The sequence below is a fragment of the Paroedura picta genome, chromosome 7 (assembly GCF_049243985.1).
Source record: "Paroedura picta isolate Pp20150507F chromosome 7, Ppicta_v3.0, whole genome shotgun sequence".
Taxonomy (NCBI): Eukaryota; Metazoa; Chordata; class Lepidosauria; order Squamata; family Gekkonidae; genus Paroedura; species Paroedura picta.
In genome coordinates, this window is record NC_135375.1 from 13,271,429 (window position 1) to 13,287,588 (window position 16,160).

Genomic DNA, 16,160 nt, shown 5'->3' on the forward strand with positions numbered 1-16,160 from the left:
TCAAATTACTTGCTTTGGTGACCCATCCAAGCCCGGCTCAGGGCTTTTTTGGTGTCTGAGGCAAACTATGACCTTGGCAACCATTTTGATATCCCACTCCCTACAGTGGCTAACCAGAGGTTTGGGAGAAAACAACAGACACTGCACAAAGAGGGCATAGCTGCCCCCACTATGAACCCCGAAAACATCTGGCATTTCGAAGCATACAGCCTTGGCATATGGAGGTCATATTCCTTCCTTGGACTCTCCTCTCCTTCTCCATTATTCCCTCCTATCCACCCAAAGACTCTACGAAACTCACTCTTAGAATCATAGAGTCGGAAGGGACCTCCTGGGTCATCTAGTCCAACCCCCTTCACTATGCAGGACACTCACAACCCTCTCGCTCATCCACTGTCACCTGCCACCCCCTTGAACCTTCACAGAATCAGCCTCTCCGTCAGATGGCTATCTAGCCTCTGTTTAAATTTTTTTTTCTTGTAACCTTCAGGACTTGCTTTACGTCATCAATACATCATCAATACAGTTAACGTCATCAATACATATATGCAGAGAGGAAGTAAAGCCCAACCGATGTATGACATGTAAGGTGCTGATTCCAGGGTCAGAACTTATGGAAAGTACAACGGGAAGGGCGGCTGGCCATTGGAGAGGACTGGTCGATGATCCACTTTCAAAGATTTCACAATCCACTTTTAGGTCCTGACCCACCGGTTGGGAAACACGGATGCAGAACTTGCCAAAGGAAGCTTTGTCCTTTTTCCCTGCGGCTTTTTTCTCTACAAGCTACTCCTGAAGGTCCTGGGGGCACTGGGAAACACAACTCCAGAAGCCGTACCACTGTCACACTGCCCAAACAACGAGAATACAGAACATCACTGCCCCAGGCAGAGCATGGACCCCTGCTCCCTATGTTCATCCCATCCCCTTTCGAAGCGGCCTGTGCTCGTAGCTGCCACCACTTCCTGCGGGCAGTGAATACTATGCATTAATTAGCTGTTGGGGGGGGGGAGAAGTACTTTCTTTTCTCTGTTCTGCAAATGGCACATTCTAAAGAACAGAAGGATAGGAGATCAGTATGGGTAATAAGCGGTCATGGCTGGGAACAAGGACATTGCATCTAAATGTTGAGGTAGATTCAGAGCCAGCAGAAACCAACAAGACTTTGAGAGCCAGCTAGGTGTAGTGGTTAGGAGTGCGGACTTCTAATCTGGCAAGCCGGGTTTGATTCCGCGATCCCCTACATTCAACCAGCTGGGTGACCTTGGGCTCGCCATGGCACTGATAAAGCTGTTCTGACTGAGCAGTAATATCAGGGCTCTCTCAGCCTCCCTTCCTTCACAGGGTGTCTGTTGTGGGGGGAGGAAAGGGAAGGTGAATCTAAGCCGTTTCAAGACTTCTTCTGGTACAGAAAAGCAGCATATAAGAACCAACTCTTCTTCTTCCTCAGTAATATCAGGGCTCTCTCAGCCTCCCCTCCCTCACAGGGTGTCTGTGATAGGGAGAGGAAAGGGAAGGCAACTGTAAGCCGCTTTGAGACTCCTTTCGGTAGAGAAAAGCGGCACATAAGAACCAACTTCTGTTCTTCTTCATAAGCTTTTGTGAGTTGAAGCTCTCTAATAGGATATCTTGTTGGTCTCCACGGTTCTAGTTCTGCTAGGAGCAGACCAACAAGGCTACCCTCTGAAATGGCATCTAAGCATGTTTGATATCCAGCTCACAAAGGGGGATCTGACCATAGGGCTGGATGCAGAGTAAATTGGCAATTCATACTCACTCTCCCTTCCTGCTGCAGCCCCCCCCCCCCCCCACAACATACGACAGGGTCCTGTATTCATCAGGAGTCGCATCTTATGGTGATCAACGGGCTGCAGTGGGAAGGGGGTATGGGTGCCAGGTCCTCACTGGCTGGGGATGGGGGTCTAGGGTTGCCAGATCTAGCTTGGAGAAATTCTGGAGATTTGGGTAGGACGAGAACACGAGTGAGGTTCAGTCATAAGTCTACTCTCCAATGCATTTGTTTACTCCAGCGGAACAGATCTGCGTGGTCTGGAGATGAGCTGGAATTCTGGGGGAGCCCAGGTCCCACCTGGAGGCTGGCATCCCTAGAAAGGGGAGGTAGGGAAGTTCTACTTTGACACTAGAATCATAGAATCATAGAATCATAGAGTTGGAAGGGGCCATAGAGGCCATCTAGTCCAACCCCCCTGCTCAACGCAGGATCAGCCCTAAGCATCCTAAAGCAGAAAAGCTAGTATGGATCCAACCCTATGATTTGTTCCTTGTCAGACCATGGCTGAAATGACTCTTGAGTGAAGGTCATCCTGAAATCAGATATTGATAAGATGACACTTGTATTCTTTCGCCTATTCCGATACACTGTATTAGAGGCCCTGATTATGAGACTGATCGCTCCCATGTTTATGCCTAGAATTTCATCAATAAGCTTTGGTATTAACTTCGGAAAACAGATGTCTCTCCTGCCCTCTAGGACCAAGACCATCTGGAAGGCATCTGTATTTCACGAACGCCACTCCAGGCAACTGAAAACATGGCTCGTAGCTACTAAAACCCATTTGCATTAATTATCATAATTATTTATAAAGCTTGTCAAGATCTAAGGACTGTAGGAAAGCTGAAGATATTAAGGCATGTCCTGACACCACATTCCCAGGGCATAATCGCAACATTTTCTACAAGGAAACGCATCATCATCATCATCACTATATAATAATTGATTTTGTTTGCAAACAGAAACAGAAACCTTATACAGATTTTTTAAGACGTATACAGTACACAAGATGGTCAGTCCCAAGCAATTACAGCTCCCCTAGCGTGCATACATGTCTTTGTCATCTACGCCATGCAGATTTAAGGGCTAGATGCTTCTCAGAAATGAAAACCAGGATTCTGAGGATGCCACATTCCATGCTCAAAAACCAAATTCCACATCTGCTCAATGCAGTTGCTGGATCGTAGAATACAGACACCCCACAAATGGCAGGACAAGAAACAGAGGGAGACAAGGAGGAGGAGGAGGAGGAGGAGAAGGAGGAGGAGGAGGAGAAGAAGAGTTGGTTCTTATATGCTGCTGTTCTCTACCCAAAGGAGGCTCGAAGTGGCTTACATTCACCTTCCGTTTCCTCTCCCCACAACAGACACCCTGTGAAGTGGGTGAGGCTGAGAGAGCCCTGATATTCCTGCTCGGTCAGAACAGTTTTTATTTATTTATAAATATATTTATTTATATTTATATATTTATATTAAGCCAGGGTAAGGAAGCTCTTGTAGCGCAGAGCCTCTTGTGGTGCAGAGTGGTAAGGCAGCAACATGCTGTTTGAAGCTGTCTGCCCATGAGGCTGGGAGTTCAATCCCAGCAACTGGCTCAAGGTTGACTCAGCCTTCCATCCTTCCGAGGTCGGTAAAATGTGTACCCAGCTTGCTGGGGGGTAAACGGTCATGACTGGGGAAGGCATTGGCAAACCACCCCGTATTGAGTCTGCCATGAAAACGCTAGAGGGCGTCACCCCAAGGGTCAGACATGACTTGGTGCTTGCACAGGGGATACCTTTACCTTTACGGTAAGGAAATAAAATGTGATATCCAGTCTGCACAAGAAGGCAGCCGATTACTCTCCCCATTATCAAGTATGGACACTTTTCCTGCGTGAAAACTGTGCACATGTATTGGCAGGATAAAACAGAATGTTCCCCGCAGTTCTGGATTCTCGCAGGAGAAAGAAAAACAGGGTGTAAATTATCTTAAATATATGAATAAATACATGGGCGTTATAGAACTACACATATAATCTGGTACATCACAGCAATCCCCCTCCTCCAAAACTACCGTAACACTACAGGGAGTTAGAGTTTTGTGATTTAGCCAAAAAGGAAAAGCATTTGTCATTAAATACAAGAACACACGGGCTAACCTACGGGTGTAAAAGAAAAATCCACACAGAACTGGCTGTCTCATTTGCTAAGAAAAAGAAAGGTTATGCTTTGGCGGTCAGTGCTGTTAGATCGGGCATTAGCAGCGTGCCTAAAAGGACATGAAGAACAATAACAAAGTGGCCTGTAACTCAGGGAAGTCAACCAGTGGTCCTCCAGATGTCCATGGACTACAATGCCCATGAGCCCCTGCCAGCATTTGCTGGCAGGGGCTCATGGGAATTGTAGTCCATGGACATCTGGAGGACCACAGGTTGACCACCCCTGCTGTAACTAACATAATTAATGCTATTGGAGGATTGACACAAAGCTGTAGCTGCAGGTGGTCAGCCCTCTTCAACGATGATAATCTGACGATTAATCCCTCAAATGCCCTCCCCCTTCCTAATACACTCAGTAGAATGTTATTTGATTATATCAGGGCTATTCCACCCATACTTGAGGGGGAAATGAATGTGTTCGCCTCCTAAGGTTCCAGCCATGGAAGGAAAGCAAAGATCACAGGATGGCTGAGGAGCCCCTGAGACGCTTTGACTGAAGTTAAAGGCACTCATTGAATTAAATCCAACCCCTTTTAAGAAAACAGAATTTAACTGCTGGAGATCTTTTGTATTTAGGATTTTGCTGCTTTGAGTTAAAATATAAAGTCCCACGACTTTATATGGCCACTCCCGGAACCAGCTTGTGGCAGAGTACAATTTGTCCACGATAAAACCCCAATAACCCCATTAAAAAACACACTAGGGCATAAAAATCATATAACAAGAATCAGAAATCCCAAGGAACATGGCGGTAAACTCAACCTCCTAACCCCCCAATAACATCTAATAGAGGAAGTGGGAAGATGGAGCACAGATGACACAAAGCCAAGCCGTCGCTTGGCACCGTGTGCTTATTATGTGGTTGAGCCCACAAAACTTGGAACTGACAGCACCACCCTCCTCACCACCAAACTGAAGGCAGAGCCACTGGGGCTGACTAACCTAGGGTCACCGGCTCTGGGTAGGGATTTCTCCAGAGACTCTGGGGTACAGCCTAGGGAGGGAGGGAGGGGGGAACTGACCTGTGTTGTCAGCTGTAATGCCAAAGAACTCCAGGTCCCATATGGAGGCCAGCCACCCTACCTCTCATTATTGCTACCTGTCAAAACTGCAGGAATCAAAAACTGATGGGGAGAGGGAGAGAGACTGTCCAGCAACGACCAGAATAGACAGCATGGTCGGTCAGCTGCTCTTGGCTTGGCAAGTCTAAAGGCTGGTATATCATATGCTGGAGGATAGTAGGGGTGCACCCATACACTATAGCTGACCCAAACCAATGCTATTGCTGTCGATGTTGTAGCAGTGTCCAATTGTGAAGGCCCAATTGAGAAGGCCCACTTGGCAGAAGTCAAACTACAATGCAGAACAGAATTATAGCCTTCTTCCTACCACCAACAAAAAGAGAATATGATGCTGTAGAACAGGGGTAGTCGACCTGTGGTCCTCCAGATGTTCATGGACTACAATTCCCATGAGCCCATGCCACAAACACTGTCATAGTACAATATTTCCCCCCCCCACCCCATTTTGGCTGTTGGTTCAGCCCAGGTACCTGAGGGAAGGATCAGGAGCCCACTTTAACTCGAACAACCTAAATGGCACTTGAGGCATTTTGAAATTCAAAAATAACAAAATATTTTATTTAACTTAGGGGAGGAAGGTCAGATAAAATCAGGGGTTGGAAATTTCTGAGACAAAATCAGTACATGCAGAAACTTTTGTTCTGTTTCAAGCTAACAAGAGCTTCTTAAGCTATTCACAGTAACTTGAATCTTTATGTTGACAGGCTTTTGTTCCGGTGTTTTCCCCAAAGATTCCAGCACAATTTCTTTGTGTACTCTCTGACTCTTTTGGTTTCCAGAAGGCTAATGGAAACACCAATAATCTTGAGCAGTCTCTAACCACATCAGACCACTCTTCAGAGCTAACTCTGTTTGACTGGGTAGGGGATTTCTTCTCTCTTCAGAGGATCAATTCCCCTTTCCTTGGCCCAAATATGGGTCTCCATGTAACTACCCACTTGTCCTTGCCAACTCTCTCCAGTTCTCCATCTGTGTTAATCTGCTCTCGGTGAGGAATAAACCCTTCACAGTCTTTTAACGGTTTGTACAGCACTTCTAAGCTTTTAAAAGTGCAGTCCATCAAGGGCAGAAACAGCTCCATTGAACACCAAGAGAGGGCCCCTCATGAGTAAGAATCCATCTGTGAGTAAATGCCTACCCACATGCAAGTGTCTATTCATATAAGACCATAAGCCAAGCCCTGCTGGATCAGACCAGTGTTTCATCTAGTCCAGCAGCCTGTCTCAGATGGTGGCCAACCCGTCCTTCTGGAGGGCCAACAACAGGGCACAGAGGCCAATGCCCTCCTGTGATGTTGCCACATGGCTCTGAAATTCATAGGCTGGCTGACTAGTAGCCACTGAAAGACCTCCTCTAATACACTTCTAAAGGTGTTTATTCCTGTGACCATCACTACATTCTCGGGCAGCAAATTTCACATTTGTATCACTCCCAGTGTAAAGGTTTCCTTTTGCCTGTCCTGAATCTACTGCCCACCAGCTAGCTTCATTGGAAGCCCTCGAGTTCTAGTATTTTGGGAGAGGGTAAGGGAGAAAATTGGCATGACCAGAGAGCTATATATATATAAGGCAGATGGAGGGGAAGGTGAACTTAGTGGCTCTCCTTGGACAGAGGGAAAGAAAGCTGAGTGCAGGAAGCCAGGGGTTCTGGAGACATGTGGAAAGAGCATCTCAAACCCATCCCACCCTTTCTTCCAATGTAAGAGAATTACAAAAGTTTTAACTTCTAGGGCAACGAAAACTGAGTCCAAATAGTACCTTTAAGACCCACAAAGATTTATTCAAGGTGTGAGCTTTCGAGTGCAGGCACTTTTCCTCAGACCTCAAAAGCTCACACCTTGAATAAATCTTTGTTGGTCTTCAAGGTACCACAGGACTCAATTTCTGTTGTGCTACTTCAGACGAACACAGCTACCCGCTTGAATTTAACTTCTAGGTGATCACCTTTGTGAGCCCAAGAAGCAGACAGCAATCAACATTATACATATATATAATATATATATTATAACATTATACATATATATAATATATATATTATAACATTATATATATATATATATATATATTATAACATTATATATATATATATATATATATATATATATATATATATATATATATATACACACACATATATATATAATACAGAGAAAATTTCTTTTTATTTATTATATTTACTTATTATATTTGAAGACTACACATGTTACAGTTTTAAAGAGCTTCAGCCGATTCCTTCCCGATACAGAACATTTAAAGTCTGCTGGATATAACGCCTTCAGAATAAAAGAGCTTTTATTTTATTTTTAAAGCTTTGCCTTCAGCTGGCCCAAGACGTGACCCCTCCCAGCACACTTCTCATTCAGTAATCCAGTTCTGAAGACAATCAGCCTGAGTGCTTGACTCTGAAGGCTTAATTGGAGGATAATTACCCCCTTCTGCTTTCAAAGGCAAACTGACTCATGAGAAAGCCTACCGAACACCCACTTGAGTAATGCAGAAATAAGGGCTGGGAACCCAGCTCTTTAGAAAAAGAGAGGGCAATGGACTGCCAGGGGCCAAATCTCGCCTGCTGACGGATCATATATTCCTGCTAAATTAAAACAATTGCAGAAGCCTTGTTCGGATTTTTAAAAAGCTCTCTCTCACTGGGAGAAAAGAACCTGATTTGACCCCACGTTCAGGGATCTTCCGATGGTGAAACAGAGACGCTGCCCTGGCCTTTACCATACGCCTGGCGGAAGAGCTCCATCTTGCAGGTCCTGCGGAAAGTTGACATCTCTGACAGGCCCTTAGCTCTTTCAGGAGCTTGTTCCACCAGCTTGGGGCCAGGGCCAGGTGGATGGAGGAGAGGCTCATGCAATAGGACCTCAGGGCCCGGGACAACGAGTAGATTCATAGCCGCTGAGTGAAGAGCCATGCGGGTGGCATGTTGACCCCCCCCCCCACAAACACACAGAAAAAATGGCCAATGATGGGCCTGGAAGTGGTGGAAAGCCCCAGGTGGGGCTTCCTGACCACATTCTACACAGTTGCACCACGTCTGGGGCATCTCAAAGCCTGAAGAATGTTTACATGGTTTCTCAATGGTAAAAAAAATTGAGAAAGGCTGGCTTAATGGTATCTTTGCACCACTGTACAAGTTTCCCAGGGCTCGTTAACTATTTCAAACCCTGGCTAAGGGCTATAAAGTTCCTGACTCCAGTTAGCACAACCCTCTGGAAAAACATATAAACACAGTGTAGGGATCTGGCAGCAGGGAAGGAACTTGTAACCATCCCCACTCAGAAAGGTGTGAGCCCACGTGTATAAAAGTAAGCTTTGCCTTCCGATCTTTATAACTCTGGGCGACTTTCCCTGCGTATTATTAAATTTGCTGACTTAAGAAGCCCAGACACATTTCAGATTCTTGTCTGGCCATCCAAGCATTCCTGGCACTTGGAAAGATTTTAAAGAAATCTATGTGCTTTGACCACTAATGATCATGTGCTTCTCTGAAGAAGGGAGAGGTGATTCACAAAAGCTCCTTCCCTGCCACAAATTGTGTCAGGCTTTAGGTTCTACGGCAGGGGTAGTCAACCTGTGGTCCTCCAGATGTTAATGGACTACAATTCCCATGAGTCCCCTGCCTGCAAACGCTGGCAGGGGGCTCATGGGAATTGTAGTCCATGAACATCTGGAGGACCACAGGTTGACTACCCCTGTTCTACAGGACTCTTGTTCTCCTCCACAGCTCCAGACTGGCTAACGCAGCTGCCCATCTTGATCTGTCCCGGTAAATGTATTTTTCTTTTTAGCCAAGTAAAGTTCCTTATCTGTTTGCGAGACCTGAGCAAGGCTGTTAATGAGAGAACATTTCATTGTTAGTTCATAGGGAGAAGCAACCTGATGGTACTTGAAGGACACACCAGATTCCATAAGTAAATATACCAATAGAAATCCAGATGTGTTTCCTGCTATTTCACTGATTATATCAAAGGTTATCTTATTTCCAGTAGTAGTTAGATGATGGTGATGATGTTAGCCATTCAGTCGAGCCCGACTCTTGGGAGATCCTATGACTCAACGGTTGCCACTGTTTAAGTCCTTTTCCTTTTTACTGAAACTGGCATCAGCAAGCCCTCCAAAGTGTGTGTGTGGGGAGGGGGAGCACAATGAACAACTCATGTTCTGCACTGACTTCCCCACTGGAGAAGAGGCTCATGCAATAGGACTTCTCACGGACAGCAAAGTCTGCTCCCACAGCCACATTTTGGCAGAAAATAAATGAATGTCAGTGGCAGAAAACCACGTGCATAGTTTCCTACTGCTACAATGACCAGCAATGAACTATTTTACCTGCCTTCCGGAATGGCATGAGATCAGCAACATGAATTTACCTATTTACTAAATTTGCTTTGTGCCGAAACGCACCTGGGCGGGCACTGTGTATTGAAAAATGAATGAATACCAAGGTGGAAACTTTTTTTTGCGTGTGGATCCTTTCATTAGCCCACAGTGTAGCGCTCTTAAGAGATCAAGCTGCATTCCAATTATTTTTTTTTTAATCCCATCTAGGGCAAGGGGAAGGGATGGCGCCCTTCCAAGCAATAAGCACACACTTAGCATATGGACAAGTGACGAACTCCCATTAAGAACTGCCGCAGATATTATCAATCAGGAATGAGAGGGGAGGAGCACTGCTATGTGCGGCAAGGCGTCTTTCAAACAAATCCAGCCCCTAGAGGCTTGGCCATTCAAACCCTGCTGCAGTTCTCAACCGAGGATGCTGTTCACCGGGCCCACAATTACTTCCTTCCAAGATGGCGACACCTTCTCTTCCTGCAGCACCAACAGCACAAGAAGCCTTGGCAAAATGCCCCCTGCTCTTTGTTATGCGCCTGGGCTGGTGAAGCGCTCAGCTAAAAAGTCTCTTGTTGTTCACACTTGGGGGGGGGGGGGAAGGCTCCGGAGCCCTTTTGCCAGTCAGGGGATGGAATCAAGACCGCTGGTCATGGGGTTGGAAGGGGCCATACAGGCCATTTAGTCCAACGCCCGGCTCAATGCAGCATCAGCCTAAAACGGGGGGGCCAAACTGTAGCTCTCCAGATGTCCGGGGACCACGATTCCCATGAGCTCATGGGACCTGTAGTTCATGGACATCCGGAGAGCCGCAGTTTGGCCACTCCTATCCTAAAATATCCTGACAAGTGTTCATCCAGCCACTGCTTGAAGATGGCCTAAATGACCTCACTCCGCTGAAAATATGGCTGTTGCCAAAATTACTGACCAGGAATAGGTCGCTTTTGTTCCTGTTTTGCCCCCTCATTGGGTTTGCAAGGCCCCCCTCACTGGGTTTTCATTGCCTGCCTCTGCATGGCAGCCCGGGTGTTCCTGGGGAGGGGTCTCCCATCCAAGTGCTAACCAGGGCTGACCCTACTTAGCTTCCTAAATTTGATGAGACTATCCAGGTGAGGGCACTCAGCAGTTACACTGAGAAAAAGGGCTGTTTTCAAAACTGATTCTGAGTTCTTCTGCCTTACCTCCTGTCACGGCAGTGGAAAGTACCGTTAAGTCTCACCTGACCTCTGGCACCCTTGCAGAGTTCTCAAGGCAAGAGATGTTCAGAGGTGGTTTGCCATTGCCTGCCTCTGCAGGGCAACCCTGGTATTCCCGGGTGTTCTTCCATATGAATACTAGCCAGGGTTGACCTTCCTTGGCTTCTGAGATCTGACGAGATCAGTCTAGATGAACCCCATCAGGTCAGCCTATGTTCCAGTAATAGTCATACATCATGAAATACCTAACGACAAAAACGCTGGGCATACTGGAAAGGATGGAGGTCCCAGTAGTCTTCTACTTTGAACTCATTCCAGTTCATCAAAGGGGGTGAATCATAGAATCATAGAGTTGGAAGGGACCTCCTGGGTCATCTAGTCCAACCCCCTGCACTATGCAGGACACTCACATCCCTATTGCTCATCCACTGTCACCTACCACCCCCTTGAACCTTCACAGAATCAGCCTTTCAGTCAGATGGCTACCTTCTGTTTAAACATTTCCAAAGATAGAGAACCCACCACCTCCCGAGGAAGCCTGTTCCACTGACTGTTTCCAGACAGTCTATGTGAATGCCTTGATTTTTTTTCAAGAAAATGGGAAAGCGACATTGCACGGTTCTCCAACGGGCTTTCAGAGCCACTCTTAGGAAACCTCTGTGCAATCCTTCCCCGGCGGCCTCTGGCCTTCATTATCTTTCTGCCGCAACTGAGCTTCAGTTGTTTCATAACAGGGGGTAGTGCGACGTGACTAAACAAAAGGATGATCTACTGAAGTCAGGCAAAATTTAGGAGCTTGTCACTGAAATCTGCCCTGCCTTGCAGTCCTAAAACAGGGTGGCCCACTTTGAACTGGAGGAGTCAGAAACAAAAGTTTTCTCAAAAGTTCTAAGGTTAACTCTGCCGAATTCCCTACCCAGACTGGTTGAGATCCCTCTCCACGCATAAAATTACCAAACCCACAATGACCCACTCATTGTCTTTCAATCACCCCACCCTGTCTGATGCTCTGAGGCCAAGAGACTAGACATTTCGGAGGCTGCTGGTACGCTTGGATCAGTCTGGGCAAATCTCAACACTGCTCAAAATTTTCATGCCCTTAAACCCATACTTTTCCAGCCAGGGTTTTGTGAAACCCGGGGGCTTCCTGACGGCCATGGAAGGGTATCCCAAGTGGGAGTTAATTAATTTTAATACATTTTTTAAATTTGTTAAGCATTTATTGGGTGATATGTCCATGTATGGTCATGTCTACCTGTTTTCCCCTTCCCCAAATGGCCAATGATGGGCCTGGAGGGGGTGAGAAGGGGAGGGACCCCGGGAAGCTCTGCTTCCCAACCATATTCTGCATGATTGTGTCACCTCTGGGGTTTCTTGGAACCTGAAGAATGTTTCAGGGGTTTCTGAACAGTAAAAAGGTTGAGAAAGGCTGCCTTAGCCCCCCTCCATCAGCCTGACAGGCTCTGCTGTTCCTCACTCCCCTTTAAGCAGAAGACACTCCTTCTAGAATTGCCTACGAGTGCTGCCTTCTCATGGAATGGCTTGTCATATCAGCTTAAGAAGGTTCCCACTCCCCTGGCTTTCCAGGGACTACATAAAACTCAAGGCTTTTCTATACAGGGAATGGGGCTGTACTGCACAGAATGGTTTAGAGCTGGGGTAGTCAACCTGTAAGAGCCACTTGTGGTGCAGAGTGGTAAGGCAGCAGACAGGCTGTCTGAAGCTCTGCCCATGAGGCTGAGAGTTCAATCCCAGCAGCCGGCTCAAGGTTGACTCTGCCTTCCATCCTTCCGAGGTCGGTAAAATGAGTACCCAGCTTGCTGGGGGGTAAACGGTAATGACTGGGGAAGGCACTTGCAAACCACCCCGTATTGAGTCTGCCGTGAAAATGCTAGAGGGCATCACCCCAAGGGTCAGACATGACCCAGTGCTTGCACAGGGGATACCTTTCCCTTTAGTCAACCTGTGGTCCTCCAGATGTCCATGGACTACAATTCCCATGAGTCCCTGCCAGTGTTTGCTGTCAGTGATCATGGAAATTGTAGTTCATGGACATCTGGAGGACCACAGGTTGACTACAACTGGTTCCAGATACCAACAGTACAAATCCTTATTGAAGAATAAAAATTTGTTTTATATCCCAGTTTTCACTACCCAAAAGAATCTCAAAGTGACTTACAATCGCCTTCCATCCCTCTCCCCACAACAGTCACCCGGTGAGGTAGGTGGAACTGAGAGAGCTCAGAGAGAACTGCTCTGGGAGAACTGGGACTGGCCCTAGATAGCCCAGCTGGCTGCGTATGGAGGAGTGGGGAATCAAACCCGGTTCTCCAGATTGCAGGCCACTGCTCTTAACCTCTACGCCATACTGCATTGTTTACTGGATGTAAGATCACATCAGCTAACAATGTGCGGTCTGCCTTGAAAGTGGTGAGCTATAAATAACAAAGACAAAAACAAATCTCCCCCCCCCTCACCAATGCCTTCTGCAGCTCCCCCCAGCAAAGGGAGAGAAACACATTTCATTGCAATACAGCTATTTGTTTCAGAGGGAAGCTGGCTGTGCTGGGCTGCACTGGAACAATTAGATGCGAGTCTAGTAATGTCTTGGAGACTGACAACAGTTTCCAGGATAAAAGCTTGCAAGAGTCATAGAATCCTAGAGTGGGAAGGGGCCATCTAGTCCCACCCCCTGCTCAGTGCAGGATCAGCCTCAAGCATCCAGGATAAGGATCTGTCCAGCCGCTGCTTGAAGACCACCAGAGAGGGGGAGCTCACCACCTCCTTAGGCAGCTCATTCCATGGCTGAATTGGACTCATAGAATCCTAGATTGGGAAGGGGTTGTCCAGGCCATCTAGTCCAACCCCTCTGCTCAATGCAGGGGGGGGGTGGAGAACAAAGAGTAAATATGAAAAGAAGCACATAGAGTTTTCAGCAAGTTCTGCATTAGTCTGAGAGTTTCCAGCTCATGCATTAATATATTCTGGGCAGGTTGGTGCAGGCCCAGGAGACCCCATGGATTGAAGGCAGGCAAACAGATTAACTGTGGGGTGAGTGAGAAGAGACCATTCTTTCTCTGAGCACCGGAGACCACGCTCTGGCTCAGTTCAGACATGGTGTGAAGCCACGGTTTAAATAAAGGAACTACTGTCCGTGTGATCGTATGAAGGCAAGCCACTGTACTAACTATGGCTTTCCGGGTCACGTCATATCCCAAGATGAAGAGCCCATGCAGTGTAGCTGTTAAGAGTTTCTGCCTGGAAGATCCGGGTTCAAACCCCCTTTTGTGCCAGGGGAGTTTGCTAGGTGGCCTTGGAAGGCAGTCACATGCTTTAAAGCCTCACAGGGTGCTTGTGGGGATAAAATAGAGGAGAATGATGTCAGCCACTCTGAGTGCCCACTGGGAAGAAGGGGGTGGGGGAGGGAATGAATAAACTGAATAAACAAACTTCATTTATTGACCGTATAGTTAGCACTGAGTTTTTGCACAATGTAGGAATGTAGAGATCAGGGCTTTCCCCTTAGCATCACTTCCCGAGCAGCATCTGTCCAGGCAAACCCAGGTTGGGTTCTTGCAGATTGACTCCTGGTTTCCAAAACTAACCACAGCTAAATAAAACCCATGATGGCGCATGAACCAGTACTTGGCTTTCAGCCTAGGGCATCCTTTCTCAACTTTTTTAGCCACTGAGAAACTCCTGAAACAATCTCCAGGCTTAAAGAAACCCCAGAAGTGGCACCATTATGCAGAATATGGTTGCCCCACTTATGATGCCATCAGATGCAACTTTATTCAGCTAATTTTGAACGCCTACCCAAGATCTTCCCCAGAGGAGAAAGTCAAGCTGCTGCTTCAAGGCGAAGGCAGGCAAATAACTCTCTGAACAGCTAAGTTTTGCACTGCCGCCATGAAATTGCGTACTGTGTATGTGGATCAGAAAATTTCTCTCTGATCCAGCTTCAGAAGTACAAAGAGCCAATTGTCAGTGGCAACTTAAACTATGTCTTAAATATTCAATCTAACATCTTAAAGTTTTTTTGTCACCAGATCTTTTTAAAAAAAATTATAATACTATTACTGTTTTTTTCTCTTTTTAAATTGTCTTAGTTTTTAATTGCATGTATTTGAATTTTGGTCTGAATGACCGTAAATCAATATTGATTGATTGATTGATTGAATATGGTTGGGGAGCATCGCTGTGTACCCACCCACCCACGGTACCTTTCCCACCCCTCCAGGCCCATTATTGGCCATTTTTTTTTGGGGGGGGGGGAATGGTTTGACATTACCTTATATGGTCACATCACCCGATAAATGTTTAACAAATTAAACAGCAAGTGAAAGCAGCAAACAGTTTCCCACTCCCGAGCCCTGGAGAACTATTATGGACACGCCCTGGACACGCAGTAATGGGTTTAAACTTCAAGTACAACAATATAGGCTAGATATCAGGAAAAAGATGTTCACAGTCAGAGTAGTTCAGCAGTGGAATAGGCTGCCTAAGGAGGTGGTGAGCTCCCCCTCACTGGCGGTCTTCAAGCAAAGGTTGGATACACACTTTTCTTGGATGCTTTAGGATGCTTAGGGCTGATCCTGAGTTGAGCAGGGGGTTGGACTAGATGGCCTCTATGGCCCCTTCCAACTCTATGATTCTAGGATTCTATGATTATCAGGGCTGTTGAAGATTCCTCAGAGACAGAGGGAAATAGGTGAGAAAAAAGGTTTTAGCTCACAGTGCCTGAAACCAAAAGAAGAGGAAAAAAATGACAAAACACACCCAACGGTGCCCAACATGTTTTGCCAGCACGTACAAGATTCAGTTAAGAAACTTGCCTGTTTCATAAAAGCAAGACTGATTTAGTAAAGATTAAAAGTAGCATCGCAACCTGCAGGGATCCTGATTAAGCAAGAATTCAAATAATTTATGGCAGTGCCCCTAAGTGTTGGTTGTGTTACAGACAACATACAACAGGCAGATTAAACATTGTTGTTTTTTTGCATAAACAACATAGAAGAAGAGTTGGTTCTTATATGCCGCTTTTCTCTACCGGAAGGAGTCTCAAAGCAGCTTCCAATCTCCTTCCCTTTCTCCCCACAACAGACACCCTGTGAGGGGGTGAGGCTGAGAGAGCCCCAATATTCCTGCTCGGTCAGAGCAGCTTTATCAGGGCTGTGGCGAGCCCAAGGTCCCCCAGCTGGCTGCATGTGGGGGAGCAGGGAATAAAACCCAGTTTGCCAGATTATACGCTGGCGCTCCTAACCACTACACCAAGCTGTGGAAACCCCAACCTTATTCTTGGATATCAGGAAAGCACTCAAGTGTTCCTGCTTTGTGCATGTAGGGCTCAGATGGGGAGAGGAGATTGGGGGAATATTTACTAAGGATGGGGCAGGGGAGAGGAAGGCTGGCCTGACATGGATTATGCTTGTATTTCAAAAGTAATTTTTCCCCTCTTTCTTTCATGGGCTGTTGGACATATTACAAGCATGGATTGGGCCACGAGGGGATCCATCTTGACTCCCGGGTGCCCTCAAATGCAGTTGACTTGAAA

At 46.5% G+C, this 16,160-nt stretch overlaps 1 protein-coding gene across 4 annotated transcripts in view; it reads right to left on the reverse strand.

Annotated features, from left to right (window-relative positions):
• Positions 1-16,160, reverse strand: part of DYM (dymeclin) — a 231,024-nt gene that overhangs the window by 195,224 nt on the left and 19,640 nt on the right. The window lies entirely within an intron of this gene.